The sequence below is a fragment of the Schistocerca cancellata genome, chromosome 5 (assembly GCF_023864275.1).
Source record: "Schistocerca cancellata isolate TAMUIC-IGC-003103 chromosome 5, iqSchCanc2.1, whole genome shotgun sequence".
Lineage (NCBI taxonomy): Eukaryota > Metazoa > Arthropoda > Insecta > Orthoptera > Acrididae > Schistocerca > Schistocerca cancellata.
This window is the reverse complement of record NC_064630.1, coordinates 157337350-157355976: the sequence shown is the minus strand read 5'-3', so window position 1 is coordinate 157355976 and position 18627 is coordinate 157337350. Positions and strand designations below refer to the sequence as shown.

The 18627-nt window shown below is 43.6% G+C and overlaps 2 non-coding genes across 2 annotated transcripts; one reads left to right on the top strand and one right to left on the bottom strand.

Annotated features, from left to right (window-relative positions):
• Positions 1 to 10064: 10064 nt before the first annotated feature.
• On the bottom strand, positions 10065 to 10139 carry Trnat-ugu (transfer RNA threonine (anticodon UGU)). The gene has a single exon. It is a non-coding gene; the product is annotated as a tRNA-Thr (tRNA).
• A 418-nt stretch (positions 10140 to 10557) lies between these two features.
• Positions 10558 to 10632, top strand: Trnat-ugu (transfer RNA threonine (anticodon UGU)). Its single transcript has one exon. It is a non-coding gene; the product is annotated as a tRNA-Thr (tRNA).
• Positions 10633 to 18627: the final 7995 nt, after the last annotated feature.

Genomic DNA, 18627 nt, shown 5'->3' with positions numbered 1-18627 from the left:
CTGGGACGTTAGCCCACTCGACGCTTTGTATCATTTGAAAAGACGGAAAATCGCGACTCGTCGATCTACAGAAAACACATCCAGTCAGCCATTGTGTTGTTTGTCCCTATAAAAGATGTGCTGCTTTATGTACCGCTGTAGCAATGGTCTTTTGCCACGTATCTGACACCCAATGTCCACTGCATGAAATTCATTGTGCAAATTTATACTCGGAAACTGTTGAGATATACCTGCATTCATTGACAGCAGCAGTTCCTGACGGGTTTGGAAACGAACTCCACTGATGAGGTGTCAGTTATCATACTTTTACGGTCAATGTATTACACTGTATTACACATATGTGAATGGTACATTACACTGTATTACACATATGTGAATGGTACACCATTACCTGTAGATACGGTTTACAGTCCAGATTCATACACCAACAAGTCGGGGAACATCATCCATGGTGTGGTCATTGGCACATACAAACATAACAGCTGCTTTCTGTCATTCTGTCATGCTTTCACATCGACCCATCCTACTGTTCTGATTCCATTCAAATGAGTTACGCACACATATCACTTACGTCAGTGGAGGAGGGTCATATGATCAGCAGCGGAGGGTCACATGATCAGCGCTGGACAGTCACGTGATCAGTAGCGGAGAGTTGCATGATCAGCAGTGGAGGATGACATGACAAGAAATGGAATGTCACATGATAAGTGGTGAAGGGTCACTTGATCGGCAAAAGTTGGTAACGTAATCAGCTATGGAGGGTTATATGATCAGTGGTGGAGGGTTACATGATCAGTGGTGGTATGTCACATGATCGGCAATGGAGGTTCACATGATAGGCAGCAGAGGGTGAGATCATCAATAGCAGATGGTCACACGACCAGTTGTGGAGGGATACATGATGAGTGGTGAAGGGTCACATGATCAGTGGTAGAGAGTCACATGGCTTCCTGCTACCAGTTGTACGTCGTGTACAGTGCTCCAAAGAGACTGGTGTGCAATATTAAGAATGGGAGTGCCTACTAATGAATACTACAGCTAACTTCATTGTATTTGGCAGTTAGAGGAAGTGGTTACCATTTTGCTAATCAGTGCCATTGTGTGTGACACTATAAGGAGAAAGACGAATATACATCTTTATTTTAAGCGACCCTACTAATGCATGTCTGTAATTTCGGCTGTGGAAGTGAGTATGAATGTTAGTGCCGTCCAAAGTAGTTAATAAGACTCGAGAAAGGAAGTAACTGTTGAGAGGCTGCTTCTAAAGGTGTGCACGTCAACCGCTCACGAGCAAGTTATTCGGAAATGTTTGCGCACCTTAAAATTTCCTGATGTTTTCTTGATGTTCTGCCTTATCTTTAGTCTGTTATCGGCCGTTTTTGTGTGATCCAGTAAGCCTGCATAGTGTACAGGTTACTGGACTCGCATGTAGAAGAACAAAGCTCAGATTCCCATCCAGTCATCCAGAGAATTTTCTGCAACACGGCGAATTCTCTGACTAACATTCGTGCAATATGAGCTTATTTTCAGTCTTCCATGATCTTATCACTGACAGCGCGTTAAATCATAATCGTTATTTTCTTCTTTTATAAACCGTATACTCATATTTTGAAAAGACCTTGACGTAAGAGTCGAAAACAGAGGAAATGTAATGTTGTAGTTAGTTTTGCTGTTCATTACGAGCTGATCACATAACTACCCATGCTAAACATAGGTGGATGTACGGATGCGGGAGGAAAGCAAACCGTGGGTGGCTATCTGTAGATTTATTTCGGTCTTCGGTCTTTCGGTCTTCTGGAATGACTGATAAAGACATTGTGACGTGTGTTAGATTTTACGAAGTTGTAGATGAAGTTCTACATAGAATTTGATTTACAAGCGAAATAATGAGGACCGGGGCGTAAGTTATGATGAAGGGTAAAGGTCTGCACGGATTTCTGGACCAGGAAGTTGGAGTCAGTTATAGTATGCTGTGTATCTGGAGTTGAAGAGAAGGTCGTATATCTTGGTAATCAAGTCAGAGGGCGAAGTTCAGTGACAATAGGGGACACGATGAAGTTTGCACAGATTTGTGAAATATATAGGAAATGCTGAAATGGCCGATAGTATTATAGGAAAATCCAAGTTTTACCTTACCTTGAAACAGCTGAGGTCGTAACTACTACATCAGCTGAAACGTATTTACATTGGCGCTACGGGCTCTCATGACCTCCAGTGTTGACAACTCCTCTAACTTCCCACAAGGGCCACAAAAGCCTACGTGCCACGCAAAGGGTTAAAACCTGCTCTAGAAAATTAAGGACTGAGACTTAAATATCTTGTAAATGACGGTTGTGGAAGCTCACTCTCTCACGAAGTTATGGACTGGAAAGGAAGGGAACTTCAGGCAACATTGGCAGAGATAATGATGTAACTCGTAAGAATTTTACAGGGGTGCAAGTTCAGGGAAGAACGCAGATCATATCTAGTGACTTAGTTGGTGATGTTTCCAGCTTATTCTGCGATCCAGAGCGATACAAAAGATGTTAGTGAATCTGTAAGTTGTATGGAATGGTTGCGAATTTTGTGTTTGAAGTAAGGGTGGTCCTATGGCTTTTGCTTAGTATTTGAACTTCGGATGTTTTACCAGTAGAATGAGATACACAAGGGGTGCTCTGAACATTTTGCAAAATTGTTAAGGCTTTCGTGGCCACTTGTTGGCATGTTGGCTGTTGCCTTTGTCCCTGGATCTTCGACCAACGTTTGTTCAAATATTTTCCTGACGTTTCACCAGCCCAAGCGGCTGGCGTTCTCAGAGGTTCAGCCTCCATTGCCGGTGGTGGAGTAGAGGCGAGCCCATGTGCGGAAATTATATGTACCTATGAGTTCTGATGTATTTGACCATGTCAAGTATGGCGGTGTTGTCAACGTAACGGAGTACGAGAACTCGGAAACTGCTTTGAGCCTTTGCTTAATGGGAGCCAGGCAGTTGCGCCCACTAACAGCCCCGGCAGCAGTGAAGCTGAATCGCCGATTGCAGCTCCCCGAGGAGGGTCCGCCCGACACTCCGTCGCCGCCTCCCTGGGTGCCGCGCCGCGGTGTTTACGAGGCACGTCTCTGGCTGAACAGGCGGCTAACAGCCCCACGGCTGGTTTATTGGCGGCAGGCCGCGTCAGCGAGGCCCGGGCCTAAAGGCGCGACACACCTGCGGCCGGGCAGGAAGCGCGATAGGCCATCTCGCGGCGACAGCTCGTCCCGGCACTCTCACAGCAGAGGGCAGGGGGAAACGCTCTAATGCGACTCAGGCGCCCCCACCTCCCCACGGCATCTCAGCGCAGCTTATCCCGGTGGTGCTCTCGCATTTGTGTAAGGTGCAAACACCACCCTCTCTGTACCCCCACCTCCACCCTTCCCACGCACATGCACGCTAAGAAAATAATTGTAAATGTGTTTACATTTTTGTTGTTGTTGTTGTGGTCTTTAGTCCTGAGACTGGTTTGATGCAGCTCTCCATGCTACTCTATTCTGTGCAAGCTTCTTCATCTCCCAGTACCTACTGCAACCTACATCCCTCTGAATCCGCTTGGTGTATTCATCTCTTGGTCTCCCTCTACGATTTTTACCATCCACGCTGCCCTCCAATACTAAATTGGTGATCCCTTGATGCCTCAGAACATGTCCTACCAACCAATCCCTTCTTCTAGTCAAGTTGTGCCACAAACTTCTCTTGTCCCCTATCCTACCGATGTACTTCCAACATTTTTGCAGGCCGCGGTGGTCTAGCGGTTCTAGGCGCTCAGTCCGGAACCGCGCGACTGCTACGGTCGCAGGTTCGAATCCTGCCTCGGGCATGGATGTGTGTGATGTCCTTAGGTTAGTTAGTTTTAAGTAGTTCTAAGTTCTAGGGGACTGATGACCATAGATGTTAAGTCCCATAGTGCTCAGAGCCATTTGAACCAACATTTTTATACACATAAAATTCCTAACTTGTTTCTAAGTTTCGGAGAATGAAGTAGACTAACCGTATCAGTACCAAGGCATTTTCCATAAAGCGTTTTACCGAGGGTGTGTGGTACTTGATGACCACCCGAAGAAACACATAAGAGATAAAATTCGTTAACTGTTGAACAATCTTAACAACATACTTTTTAAAGACGTACTGATAGTTAAGTAGTGTCAACAACCTGCAAATATCATTTAGCACACCCTTGGCAATAGCAGTGCACATTCAATAATATGTACTACCAACATGACGATCGCCAGAAAAATAAAAAAAACCGAAAGTTTGCTCATGGTTGTTGACTTTTAGTCACAACACGGTAAATGATAACAGCCAAACAGTTGCAGGATAAAGATATATTAAAATCCTTGACCACGGTTTCGGCATATGTAAATATACCTTCATCAGAAGTAAAATACACTAAAATCACATCCTGCAGTGGAGGTACATAAAATAATCGTGCCAAAGGCGTCGTCAGTAGTTAAAACATCATCTCCATTTATACAACATAATTATGAACAGAGGGTCGATACGATCACAGCATAGCATCAGCACTTCGCCTGTGAACTAGCTGTTATCATTTACCGTGAAGAATTTCAACAGTTGCTGTTTCAGCCAAGTTTAAAATCTTGAAATTTTAGTCACAACATATTTTTACACAAATACTGATGAGTAAGGGTCTGAACCTCGAAATACTGAGTACGATATTCAGTTGGGAGACTTTTTTGATTTAGTTTCACTGAAAAATTTAACACATATATAGAATCTGATATAAAAATGCATTGAAAACAATGATTTTTTTTTCGAAATTTTCAAATGTCAAGTAACTGCCAAGATTATTTTTTTCAAAAGGTAGGCATGAACTACCCCCCCCCCCCCTCCCGTCCCTCCCAAATCCCCTTGGTATTGTGAGGGTTAAAAACTAAGGGTCTCTAAACTGGTATGAAAGTATAAACAATGGCAAATTACTATTCAGTTTCTCGCCCACGTGGATGCGCCTACGTCATCACCGCCTGCTTAGAACACTCCAACTAGGTAAAAGTGGCCACGTTGACTGTACCTGCAATCGACAACAAATCCGACACAGTTCTTGATTCCAAAGGGAAGGACAAGTAAAGCACAGGAAGCTAAGTAGGCCGAGACAGAAAAGATAAGAAGCCTCCCCCACCCGGACACACATACTCACACTAGGAAAAGAAAGAAAAGGTAGGCTAGTTTTCTTGAATGCATACAGAAATGACTGGGAACATCAGCTCCTCATTTCCTCTCTCACACAACGGTGGTCTGCAGCACGATGTTTACAATCGTTGAGCTAAGCTAAATACTGATACCGGTGAGTCCACGCTTCGAATTTATACCTTGGATGTTTTCGTGTTGTCAGAATGATGAGAATCGCATGATATACGCGCTTCCGAAATTTTAGGACGAATCCTTTCCAAAACTTGTATTTCTCTGAACTGGAATTTCTTGTAAATTATGCAAAAGCGATGTACTAAGCACTGACGTAAAAACTTATTGTCTTAGTTATAGATATTACTGCAAAAATATATGTATTAAATTATTATTACAATCATTGGCATAAGTGGCAGATTAAAACTGCTGCCGACGGAAAGTTAAATTTGTGTGTTGTGCGGGTGAGAGACAGCAACAAAGCGTGGTCTCACCATATCCGAATTCTCTATCGGCGCCTGAGTTACGGTCTTCGGCGTGAAGACTGCGTTAATGCAGCTCTCATCGTCCGTCTACCCTTCTGTAAGTCTGTTCATCTCTGCATAACTACTGCAGCCCACATCCATTTGAACCTGCTTAACCGTTGTCAAGCTCTGGTCTCCCTCTACAATTTTTATACACAGCACTCCACCTCATCATTACAAACCTGACGTTGATTGATGTCTAAGGATGTGTTCTCTAAATAGATTGTTTCTTTTAGTTAAATTGTGCCACAGATTTCAGTTCTCCCAGATTCAGTTCGATGCTTACTCAATAGTAACCCGAATTACATCTCCAGTCTGCAGCATTCTCGTGTAGCATCGCGTTTCGAAGGCTTCTATTCTCCTCTTGTCTGAACTCTTTACCGCCCACACTCCAGATCCGTACAAGGCTACCAGCCGGACGTGTATCTCCAGAAAAAAAAGCCTTCTAGCACTTAAAGTGATAGTCGATTTTAACAAGTTTCTCTTTTTGAGAATTTTTTCTCTTATTTCCAATCTGTATTTTATATCACATTTACTTTGTTCGTCGTCAGATGTTATCAAATTGTTATACTTTATTTTATGATGAATTTCTTTTGTTGTTTTTGTGCAATCAGTACTTCTTTCTAAATGATGAAACCAATGTCAGCGTTGATAAACAAACTTCTCTCTTCGTGAACATGGTGAAACATGAGCCTCATGTGATCAGTCGACATATTTCATTTATCTTTAATAGAAACCAAGAAGTAAATGATATTTGTAATGCGGTCTAAAATTGTCATTCTAAGCTCTATTAAGGGGATCCTGGCTCTTAGGAGCAGACTTTTTCAGCTACTGGCCTTAATGAAAATTCCTCGAATTTCGTATCACACACAGGAATTGCAAACCGTACTGCTTCACAACGCTTCAGATGACTTTGTTGACGGATCAAAGCAGGAGTGACAAAGTATTTGGCTAACGTTTTCTTTTTTAAAAAAATCAGAGTCACTGATTAGGTGAACAAGAACGTCGGACTAACTTCCAGTCACATAGTCTTAACTCCTGAAGATGCGAGATGCGAAAAGCAAGGGATCTGTGTCTTTGAGAGCACCCTGGACGAGGTAATATTGATGTTATAAATCGCACTGATGTCGAAATAATCAGTTGCATTACTATCGTAGTGTTGATTTGTACAGCTTTCGTGATAAATTTTTGTCACACAAAATGGATGTCGAGTCACCAAGACAAATACAAGACATGCATATCGTTCTAGAGATTAGACGTGGCTATGTCTCATACCGAAGGAACTCCGACTGAAATTCTGTATCAAGTAGGCTTCTAACGCTCAAAATTTACGATAAAATTTAAATATTATGAACGTCTGTATGTACGTCGCCGAATGAGATTTTATATCAAGCAGGGTTTTAATGTTCAAAATTTCCGACAAAATTTAAGTATTATGACATGGCCTATACGTACGTGGCATGACACAGAGGGAAGAAGACTTTGCATTACTGTATGTCGCAGCGCAATGCTGCTCACCTGTTTTTAGAACTTGAATCATGTCGTTACGCTGTGTTACAAGTTACAGCTCAGTATCATCACCAAAGCTGTTTAGTCAGGTGAGTTCTTGCTCTTGGCCAGAAACTGTGGTGCCCTGCAAGCGAACAACGACTAAATCCTGTTTCTCATGCAACCTACAAAGTCATAATCAATTCTGTTGGAAGGATTTGGACTTGCGTTTTTCTTGCATGAGAGTGTTGAATGGCGTGAGAGGCTTTTGTCTCACCGGAAGTGTATGACGGTCCATCACATACACCAAGAATCGAGGAGAAACCCGTAGATGTTTCAGGAGTAATACACAATGGTCAATAATTAACTGCCACGGTATTTTTGAAATTTACGTCGAAAAAGATACCCGACGCATGTTAACAGAGAATTTGACTATGAGAAAAGCGTGTGCTGAAAAAAAAGCGGACCAGTCTGTCACACGAAGAAAATTAAAGGAGAAGGGAAGTTTATTACGAGCTTTTAGTACGGGGTAACGAACAGTCCGTATTTTATGAAGTGTTGTTACAATTACAGATATGTAGATTTTGTACGCAAAAACTAGAAATAATCTAGCAATCCGAGCTCACAATTTTTCCCACTGTCGATGAAAGAAATCATAGATGGTTCCAAGTTTTGCTCTTATAGACTACTCTGGGTTTTTGTTTATACCTCCTACATCTAAATCTACATCACACTTTCCATGCCACCTAACGGTGTGTGGCGGAGAGTAATCCTGGTACCACTAACTGATGCCGGTTGCACTCGCGAATGGCGCGTGGGTCGGTAACTTCTGTATTAGCTCTACTTTCTCAAATTTTCTCACCGTGATTATTTCGTGATGCGTTCGTGGGAGGAAGAAATATGCTGTTCGACTTTTTTCCGAAAAGCGTTCTCTCAAAGTTTCAATAGAAAAATCTCTCCGTGATGCACAACACCTCTCTTGTAACGTCTGGCACTGGATTTTACAGAGAATCTCTGTAACGTTCTCGCGCCGACTAAACCAGTTACACGACTTTTCAGTGATGTACAAGCATTTTCAGTGCAGAATAGTCACAAAGGTAATTGTACTAACAGGTAACAAGTCACTGGAGACGAATGGAAACAACCATGATTGGTCTTTAAAATTTTGTCGCCATATTTCCCACTTACCCTGTTTTAAAGGCTACAAGAGTCTCTTTGGTTCTAGACAAATCGAAAGCATATGCTGAGTCAAGTTCTCAAAAAAGTTTATATTTTTTCCCGGGAGCTTATTCGGATTACACACGTTGTTGTAGTGTTCCTCAATCCGAACACTGCACTGAAGAAGTTCTCCACGCTAGCCTCCCTCATAACAACATCCTCCTCAGCGGTCTCCTCTTGGGATCCGAATGGAGGGCTATTTTACCTCCAGAATATTTTAGTCCGTAGGATGCCGTCATCATTAAGCCAGACAGTAGTGCTGCATGCCCCTGGGGAAAATAACGACTGTAGTTTCTCCTTCCCATCAGCTTTTTGCAAAGCTAACATATAAAGGCGATCTTCGCTAATGTTACAAGGCCTAATTAGTCAGTTAATGATGCCCATTCCATTGTAGTTGCACGGATATCTGTATCAATGAGGCGCGCAAACTGCCCCACCTCTGGAAGGCCCATGATTTAAAATGGTTCAAATGGCTCTGAGCACTATGGGACTTAGCATCTGAGGACATCAGTCCCCTAGAACGTAACTAACCTAAGGACGACACACACATCCATACCCGAGGCAGGATTCGAACCTGCAACCGTAGCGATCGCGCAGTTCTAGACTGAAACGCCTAGAACCGCTCGGTCACTCCGGCCAGCGCCCATGGTTCATGAGAGTTCACACACAGGACAGAATTCAGCTGCTCACATCTGATTAATTAGTCTACAGACACATAGAGACAGTGGGAATACATACGCCACACCTTGATTTACGATAGAAAATATAGCAAATACATTATACGTTACACATAAATCGTGGTTGTAGTACATCGAGTTTCACTTCAACAAACGTGGCGGACTGGAAATAATTTGAGAGAGAGGGAGAGAGAGAGGAGGGGGGGGGGGGGGAGGGAGGGAGGTAGCCTCCAAAAATGCGCAGCATTCCGTAAGATACGCCTCGAACACTAGAATGTAAGGGAACCATTATCAGCATCTGCTGACTTCCACAAACAAGTGTTCCCTCAGGACAAGTGACGCTGCGATTTTTCTCCGCAACACGTAGGGTCGGCCAGAGCAGCTCTCTGGGTCGCTTCTCTGCGATGGTTATCGCCACAGGGCTCTCCAGTTACCGGCTGGGAGGTCCACTGGCCGCAGCAGCCTCCAGCGGGCGTCACTGTCACACCTATTCAAGAACACGTCACTCCTGTCAAAGCACTTCCTAACTCCCGTCCAAATGATCACCGTGTTCATTCCTACCTGTTCGCTTTAGCACGTTGTAGCAAAATCATCGAACCCGGTTTGAGGTCAAACGGAACCCACAGCTCTGAAGAACTACGGGGAACCTATTCAGCAGTTCAGAAGCATTTTATCACCGTTTTCTACATGTAATTTCTTACTTCCAAATAATAAACTAATTTAAGCCTAAAATACGATCGTGCAGACCCCCCGCGAGCACGCAGAAGTCCCGCAACAAAATGGTTCAAATGGCTCTGAGCACTATGAGACTTAACTTCGGAGGTCATCAGTCGCCTTGAACTTGGAACTAATTAAACCTAACTAACCTAAGGACTATATATGACGGTAGTATCTGTTCCCGAAAGAACAGTTACCGTGGATGACCATGCAGCTTTGCTAGAAATGAAATGGACACCCTAGCTGCAAACAGGCGTTGATGTACTTCATTGGGGACATGTTGAAAATGTGTGCTCCGACCGGGACTCGAACCCGGGATCTCCTGCTTACATGGCAGACGCTCTATCCATCTGAGCCACCGCGGGCACAGAGGATAGTGCGCCTGCAGGGACTTATCCCTTGCACGCTCCCCGTGAGAGCACATTTTCAACATGTCCCCAATGAAGTACATCAACGCCTGTTTGCAGCTAGGGTGTCCATTTAATTATCATTTCATTTCTAGCAAAGCTGCATGGTCATCCACGGTAACTGTTCTTTCGGGAACAGATACTACCGTCATATATAGTTAAAATATGGCTTCCCGGCCATTGACCTTCTTGTGCGAACGCACACGCTATGCCCGAACTCGTACGGGACTTGGTAGATTAATCTGCCACGAGTAATGAGTATGATGGGCAAACATCTATTAGGCGCACTACGAATGTAGTGGTGTGGACATGTTGGGAATGTGGATCTCACGGGGAGCGTGCAAGGGATAAGTCCCTGCAGGCGCACTATTCTCTGTGCCCGCGGTGGCTCAGATGGATAGAGCGTCTGCCATGTAAGCAGGAGATCCCGGGTTCGAGTCCCGGTCGGGGCACACATTTTCAACATGTCCCCAATGAAGTACATCAACGCCTGTTTGCAGCTAGGGTGTCCATTTAATTATCATTTCATAACCTAAGGACATCACACACATCCATGCCCAAGGCAGGATTCGAACCTGCGACCGTAGCGGTCGCTCGGCTCCAGACTGTAGCAGTGCCGCAACACGACGTGGCATGGACTGGACTAATGTCTGTAGTAATGCTGGAGCGAATTGATACCATGAATCCTAAAGGGCTGACCATAAATCCGTAAGAGTGCGAGGGGGTGGAGATCTCTTCTGAATAGCACCTTGCAAGGCATCCCAGATATGCTCAATAATGTTCAAGTCTGAGGAGTATGGTAGCCAGCGGAAGTGTCCAAATTCCGAAGAGTGTTCCTGGAGCCACTCTGTAGCAGTTCTGGACTCGTGGGGTGTCGCATAGTCCTGGAATTGCACAAGTCCGTCGGAATGCACAGTGGACTTGAATGGATTCAGTTGATCGGAACGTGCGTGTCACCCATGAGAGACGTATCTAGGCGTGTCAGTGGCCCCATATGACTCCAACTACACACGCCCCACGCCATTACAGAGCATCCACCAGCTTGAACAGTCCCCTGCTTACATGCAGTGTCCATGGATTTATTAGGTTCTTTCCATACCCGTACACGTCTATCCTCTCGATACAACCGAGCGAGGTGGCGCAGTGGTTAGCACACTGGACTCGCATTCGGGAGGACGACGGTTCAATCCCGTCTCCGGCCATCCTGATTTAGGTTTTCCGTGATTTCCCTAAATCGTTTCAGGCAAATGCCGGGATGGTTCCTTTGAAAGGGCACGGCCGATTTCCTTCCCAATCCTTCCCTAACCCGAGCTTGCGCTCCGTCTCTAATGACCTCGTTGTCGACGGGACGTTAAACACTAACCACCACCCCTCTCGATACAATTTGAAACGAGACTTGTCCGACCAGGCAATATGCATCCAGTCATCGACGGCCCAACGTCGGTGTTGATGGGCCCACGCGAGGCGTAAATCTTTGTGTGTCGGGCAGTCATCAAGGGTACACCAGCGGGCCTCGGCTCCGAAAGCCCATAGCGATGATGTTTCGTTGAATGGTTCGCACGCTGACACTTGTTGATGGCCCAGCATTGAAATCAGCAGCAATTTGCGGAAGGGTTGCACTTTTGTCACGTTGAACGATTCTCTTCAGTCGTCTATCTTGCAGGGTCTTTTTTCCGGCCGCAGCGATGTCGGAGATTTGATGTTGTACCGGATTCCTGATATTCACGGTACACTCGTGAAACGTTCGTACGGGAATATCACCACTTCAGCGCTATCTCGGAGATTCTGTGTTGCATCGCTCGTGCGCCGACTATAACACCACGTTCAAACTCACTTAAATCTTGATAACTTGCCATTGTAGCAACAGTAACCGATCTAACAACTTCTCCTGACACTTGTTGTCTTATGTAGATGTTGCCGACCGCAGAGCCGTATTCTACCTATTTACATATCTCTGTATTTGAATAGGCATGCCAATATCAGGCACAATAGTGTATAATCAACATTATTCAAGACACCAAATCTACCCATCACTTTTGACTTATTAGCTAGGGTGACACAGCTAGGAAGAACTCCATAGTAAAACTGAAACAAAGCCTTTGGACCCGTATTAGTTTCTGCTGCGAATTCACTGAAAATGGCCAAGTGACCAGGATGATCATTCGTTTTCACTAACTGGGAAGAATAAGCTAGCAACTGTTCCACATTTTTAGCATCGCTCGAATTATCGGCAATCATAGCTGAAATTTTCTGCCACTTCAGGCGCTTACCTGAGCAGACTATCTCCAAATAATTTTTTTACTGCTGCTCATATTAAAAAGTAAAATGTCTCATACTACGAACTTTAGTCTACATTTATGGATGAAACAGAATTTCGCAACACCCTACCTATTTCTATGCCACACAGTAAAATGTCGCAACACGCCATTTGGTATGAAGGGAAGTCAGAAAACTGTTTTTGTAAGAGCTTTGTTAATAATACAGAGCAAGTAATGTCTGTTGACAGTACGCAAGTTCCTAATAACGCACGAAAGGCTATAGTGGATCGGAATCCTTGTGGTAATTTGTAATTCGTAAAATGTGGTTTAATAAAATAGAATACACAGTTTATGTCAGTGACCTGTTATTTCTAGTACTGTGTGGTGCGAGGTCCCTGACAGCGTAAGTTATTCTAGGAGTCAACACTTCCACGAGGTTCCTACTTGAGATCTGTAGTCGGAACCTCATGGAAATACTAAGTCCCTGTACGCCTCGACACAGCCACTGGCCAAGAAACGTTTGTGGACTTGTGACAGTGACTAGGCAGTCTGAACCCCTACGGCCAATAAACACTTTATGTGAGCTATGTCTGAAATAAACTTTATTGTTGAAATCATGTCTGTCCTCCTCATAGGAGTGAATCTGGCTTTCTCCGTAAATGATTTACGGACGCCACTGAAAACCTACGTCTGAGTGTGTTTGGAACCCCATTCCTCCTTAATTTGAGTTCACTTTTTTAAGGCATGTGCCACCTCAGTCGTCTGGTCTTGAACATCTCATGTGTGTGGAAGTAGTGCGTTACAAGAAAAGCGTGAAAAGGGTTCCGGTTAACAGGACAGAACATTCATTTCGTGAACACTCAAATTTCATTTACTTTCATTTTAAAATTATTGGACGACAGGCCGCATGGCTTTATGAAAACACGTTTTTAGACATAAAGACACAACCTAATTATCGAGACTTTGCAGCCCTTCAAGTAATGGGGCGGAGACAGATCGCACCCCGACCAAGAAAAAACCTATTTTGCAAGTGGTCGAAGAAAATCAGAGTTTCAGAGCAACACACGACGAGACAGCACATCTCATAGTACCGCACAGAAGACATCTCAAAGGCAGTCTACAGCATACGCTACGTCATTCGCCTGGCTATCACAGATCGCGATAGAAATTTTTCCGATGGTACGTCGCTGAAGCCACTGATCCTATGCGTCTTCAAACTTTTTTTATTGATGTGCCACCATTTTTGTGATACAGAGTAACAATTTCACTACCAGTATTTGGGATCAGATGGGAATCGTCATGGAACAATGTATGCTAGACAACAGCTGGAATTTGCAAGCAATGTATAAGCTAGAATTGCAGGTGATTGTCTGGTAGAATCATTATTTCTCCTACCACGTCTAACCTGAATAATCTATAAGTACAAGGATTGCATTCAGAAGGCTCTAGAAGACTTTCTTCAGTTTGTGTCTCTGAAAATAACAGGCTATATGTTGTAAGTAGGCTGTTTAGGTTTTTATATTGGTAACGCCACGTAGCGCTCTGTATGAAAATCACTGGCTGTGCTATGTGCAGTCTGTGGCTAGTTTGCATTGTTGTCTGCCATTGTAGTGTTGGGCAGCTGGATGTTAACAGCGCGTAGCGTGGCGCAGTTGGAGGTGAGCCGCCAGCAGTGGTGGATGTGAGGAGAGAGATGGCGGAGTTTTGAAATTTGTTATACTGGATATCATGAACTGCTATATACATTATGACTTATGATCACTATTGAGGTAAATACATTGTTTGTTCTCTATTAAAATCTTTCATTTGCTAACTATGCCTATCAGTAGTTAGTGCCTTCCGTAGTTTGAATCTTTTATTTAGCTGGCAGTAGCGGCGCTCGCTGTATTGCAGTAGTTCGAGTAACGAAGATTTTTGGTGAGGTAAGTGATTTGTGAAACGTATAGGTTAATGTTAGTCAGGGCCATTCTTCTGTAGGGATTTTTGAAAGTCAGATTGCGTTGCGCTAAAAATATTGTGTGTCAGTTTAAGCACAGTCATGTATAATTGTTCTAAGGGGACGTTACAATGTGGTTAACGCATGATGGGGTTCCACCACATTCCACTCACACTGTGGAATTTGCTCTGCCCTGATACACGCATAGCGCACCACCAAGGCCTACACGTTCCTCCGATCTCAGACCGTTGGATTATTGCCTGTAAAGCCATCGTGAACTATTTCAGGAGTAAACATTTCTATGCGGAGCCATTTCACCAACGTCTCATGGAAGCCTGTGAAAGACTGTGACAGTCCATGATACGACGATTGCATGTATGAGAAAAAGAAAACGGACGACGTTTAAACACCTTTACTAAACTTTTTACTTGAATTCTTTACAAAAACGTCTTTCGTAAAAACCGCAAAACGATGTATTCTCGGATATATGCGTCTGTGGGCTTTTATTAAATGAGTAATCCACCTTCAAGGTTATAAAAGTGTTTGTAATCCACCCTCTATACTACGTCGAATATACTTGATAATCCGTTAACATATTCTAATTTTGTTTCCGGTTCTCTAGCTGCACCTCCCTACTGCTCTTTCCAATGTCAAACTAACAATCAAAGAATACCTATGCTTATTCATTTCAGTCCTTCATACCGCACTTCATCCAATCGTTTAATTTTTAGTATACTTAGGTAAAACCATATTTCAAATGCTACTAATGTCTTTCATGTTGGACTGTGGTTTGGAAACTGCTACTTACAAGACATTCAGAATAAATTAAAACTGTTATCTGTGTCAGGCACTGATTGAAACTCTTTTAATTTATCTTCCAATTTCTGCTCCTCCATATGCCCAGTAGCCCTCGTTTCTGTTCCATACAATGCCGTGCTCCAGGCGAACGCTCAAAGTTTCTTATTAATGTCTACTTCAAGTTGGCTTCTTTTTCTGAATAAAGCTGTCTTCATTTGTGCCATCTACTCCTGATATATTGCGTATTTCGGCCACTCTATGTAATCTTGTCTGCAAGAGAGGAAAATTCTTTCATTTTTTCCAACACCATGTCATTCCCAATTTGCATATTAAATAAATCTTCAATTCCCTTTGGTTTGTTTCTCCGTCACCCTACTTCTGAAGTAACTGTGCTGCCCATTCAGTTGAAAAGGTCTGTCTCTCTTACATCCTGCCAATACGAATGCGTCATCTGCCAATTTCAGCGCTGTCATCTGTTCCACCTTCTCTTCTATTCCGTTACGGAGCTTTCCTTTCACATTCTTCATTGATTCTTATTAAAATTGAACAACAGAGTTGATAAGCCGTCTCCGTGTCTTACATCTTTGCTAAAATGAACTTGTTGGTTTTGACCTTTACTTTAGACTTAGTCTCCTATGGTATATGTCTTACTGCACCTTACAATGTCGAAGACGCCCTCTACGACCACAAATATGAGGCATGTATCCTGATTCTTCTTTAGTCTGCCTTCCAATATTACGTGGAACACCACAGTTGCATCTCCGGTATCTTTCCTCTTCTTGAAACCAATTTGATTTTCGGCCAGTACGTCATCAAGTTTTCTTAAGAACGTAGTAATAAGCCCTCGTTTCTCAAACAGGTTTCAGATACCGTAGTTACTGATGCAGATGACTAATTACGTAACCTTCTCAACCTTCAGGGGTACTCTGTCACGCTCCTCCGTAATGTAGCGTCACTTACGCCTCCTCACCACTGATTTTCAGGCAACTTTCCTTTCGTTTTGGGTTAAGCTGCTCACGGATCTGCCAGGGAAACAACGCCGTCTCTACATTTCTACTATTCAGGGTGACACCGTTCTGGCTTCCGTCCATTCTTTCAATGACTTTCTCAAGCACTATGCTAAACATTATCTGCGTAATAGCAACATTTTGTCAAATACCTGTGCGTGAACCAAATGTCCTGGACGCTTGTCCGTCAAGCTTTATTCTACACCCTGATGTGCCTGTTGTCAAACGCCGAATAACATCTATCGTACACCGTGGTCCTGTATAGAACCCAGTACGTTGTCCTCGATGGTGAGTGTTCATCGGAGGTGAGGGTATCATCTGGAGTGCCCCTGTGAAGTGTGGTAGGTCCGCTGTTGTTTTCTATCTACATAAATGATCTTTTGGATAGCGTGGATAGCGACGTGCGGCTGCTTGCTGATGATGCTGTGGTGTGCGGGAAGGTGTCGCCGTTGAGTGACTGTAGGAAGACACAAGATGACTTGGACAGGATTTGTGATTGGTGTAAAGAATGGCAGCTAACTCTAAATATAGATAAATGTAAATTGATGCAGATGAATAGGAAAAGGAGTCCTGTAATGTTTGAATACTCCATTAGTAGTGTAGCGCTTGACACAGTCACGTCGATTAAATATTTGGGCGTAACATTGCAGAGCGATATGAAGTGGGACAAGCATGTAATGGCAGTTGTGGGGAAGGCGGATGGTCGTCTTCGGTTCATTGGTATAATTTTGGGAAGATGTGGTTCATCTGTAAAGAAGACCGCTTACAGAACGCTGTTGCGACCTGTTCTTGAGTACTGCTCGAGGTCCGATTGAGGGAGGACATAGAAGCAAACAGAAACCGCAGCAGACGTCCGCTTAGGAATTAAAAATCGGCCGCTATAGCCTCGGCACAAAAACAAAGAACATAACTTGCGCCGGCCGCGGTGGTCTAGCGGTTCTAGGCGCACAGTCCGGAGCCGCGCGACTGCTGCGGTCGCAGGTTCGAATCCTGCCTCGGGCATGGATGTGTGTGATGTCCTTAGGTTAGTTAGGTTTAAGTAGTTCTAAGTTCTAGGGGACTGATGACCTAATATGTTAAGTCCCATAGTGCTCAGAGCCAACATAACTTGTACAGTTACATCACTAAGGTAGTGTTAAGAAGCATTTGTTTCTGATTCATTTATGTAGATATTTAGTGTACTGTCCTTTATTTATTTGCATATACACTTTGTAGATGATTCATTATTATATTTAGAGGATAAGATATTCTCCTGTGACATCTGATCAATGAGTTTGGCAGATTTTCTGTCCAGCATATTCACTTTGATGATTTACCAAAAATTTGTGACGTACTGGTATCCTCTCATGTTTCACGGATAGAAATTTATTTCATGGATAGGACTGTTCCGATTTCTCGACAGAAACATCTCGGGCTTATGACATAACTGGTTGGTACGACACTTGAACATTGCTGTATTAGTAGCTTGTCACACAGCGAAGGTATGTGTTGGAACAACGTGAAAATTGGATTTTTTGGTTCAGAAGTAATTGCGCAAGTCTTGGAGACACAGTTCTTCTCGTAATTCATCTTGGAATGTAGTAATGGTTTGGTTTCTTCCGTTGATATTGTGTGCATTGCCGGTGGAGCTTATATACGGTCTATTCCACCATTCGGAATGAGGAGGTGATAGTGGTGCCACAGAAGTTGATTTGTGATCCGATAGTAGATCTTGGCGCGGTTTGGATCATGCCACCGAGATAGACATGGGTTGTCCACGCCAGACGCATGTTGACGTTCGAGCATGGTTGTTTTCTCGCTGTGGATCGATTAGGGCTATCACCAGCGGAGCGATGTGCTCTCGTTTTCGAGTATGGCTACATTTACGGATAATCACCTATGGTGCGGTATTTTTCGCTGAAGATACTTTTTCGTCCACAGTTATCGTTTATGGATTATCACCATAGTGGGTTGATGTTCTTCTTGAGGTATTTGGATTGTAGATCGCCAGCGCCAGAGGTGCGTCATCGGAAAAGTTTAGTATTATGCGACGTGAGCATCTGGAGTGCGAGTCACAGTATTTTTCGATGGATAGGATGTAAATGGCGAATGGGACCAGATGAAAACGTAAGATACAAATCCTTCTGCACTAAAAAATTATTAAAGAGACCTGGTACATTTATGTCACTGCAGCAGCTATTAACTGATGATATCTGTATGTTGATTTTTGAGAGTTATTGGTCAATTTCAGAGGGAAAGATGAATTCGTGCCGATATCTGATCTATGCTGACAGCACAGGGAGGAATGTATAGGTGGCGGTGAGCAGTACTCGACCCATATTCTGCGCCAAGTATTCGCATCAGCCTCACCATCCAATGAGATGGCGTCAGAAAGCATAGAGTAGAAAGGGTTAGAGTTGCTAAACTTAGTAATGGCTAAAATAATTAGAATTAAGTGTTGCACGGTGT